Below are 1,460 nucleotides of genomic sequence, written 5' to 3' on the forward strand. Positions count from 1 at the left end.
ATAGAGATCTGTTTTCCTGAATGGCAGGAACACAGGATCCCTGTGTTCATCTGTGACAGAACGGCAGTCTGCCTTGTTATGTTATGTCTCTATGGGGAGCGATCGTAGGTGACTGGCGGACATCGAGTCCGCTGGACCCGCTGATTGGATCCCCCTCTGGCCAATCAGCGCATGCACTCGCCCCCACTGGCTATTGCAAGAAATGATGTACAGGTACATCTTTTTTGCGTAATAGAGTCGACCTGCTGCAGTATAAGAGCGGCACCTAGCTGGCAAGTGGTTAAAGGGTAACTCCATCTTTGTGGGGGAAAAAATAACAAATAAAGAAAAAAACAATGTAGTGTATACAATTGTGACACAAATCATATTGTAATTTAATGTTATTAAAATTACCTTTTCTTTTCAATCTGCAGCCTCTGTAATTTTCTGAAAATGCAATATGGCAACCTGGAGCTGTTCTGTACATAGAATGTGTACTGACCACACCCCAGAAACATAATTTCCTGCTTCTGTGATTGGCTCACTGATTTTCCCAGAAGTCTGCACCAAGATACAAGTCAGATTTCTGGCATCCCCTGCAATTAAAATGTCATTTTTGGTGAGATACTCCCAATAGGAACATGTCTAAAGGGATGCAGGCCCAGCAGATTTCCTCATTAGAGCCCTGCAGCTGCCACAGCTTAATGATAATTATGAAACCACTCCCATTAGACCCACCCAGGAGAGAGGAACAAACCAGGGATTTCTTCAGAATAACAAAAGGTAGGAATCTGCAACAAAGTTTGTTAAAATCCCTGCAATGTACAGAGATCACCCAGAGGGGAATGTTATTTTCTCAACAAAAGTGGAGTTACGCTTTAAGTGTTTGAAGAAATCATCAGGCAAAGAACCATAAAGTTGTCACTTTACAAGTTTTTTGGCATTTTTTCAGTGTTTTCAGTGTTTTTAAACTTTTATTAGAGTGTTTTTACAGCTGAAAAACGCCACTAGTTCTGGGTTTTTTTCCAGACAAGCCTGTGTGTGCATTGACATATAGGAAAACATGCTGGGGAGTTTACTGGCTGCAGAAAAAAAATGTCTGACACCAAAAACAGCCGATGTAAGAACATCTTGTGTGCATGAGGCCTTATAGGCATATCCAGAACATCAAGGTGGTAGGGAAATGGGTTTCAGAAAAACCTTTTTTTAACAATGAAGCTTAGAAGTGTAGAGCTACTCCAGAAGGAGACATTGGTTAAGATGGGGCCTCTGCTTTCTGCCACAACCTTTCAAAGACCTCAACCCTACTGACACACCAGTCTAATAAATAAAGGAGTAAACACACACAGAGAATCCTTAACACCTAGAAGTCTGGCTATTCTGAGTGAGACAAAATAACCAAGGATAAAAATGAACTTATTGGTTTTTATATTTGAAAGATAATTAATAGACAAATGCAAGCCATTAACAATTATGTTTAC

Source organism: Pelophylax lessonae, assembly GCF_965119305.1.
Source record: "Pelophylax lessonae genome assembly, chromosome: 7".
NCBI lineage: Eukaryota > Metazoa > Chordata > Amphibia > Anura > Ranidae > Pelophylax > Pelophylax lessonae.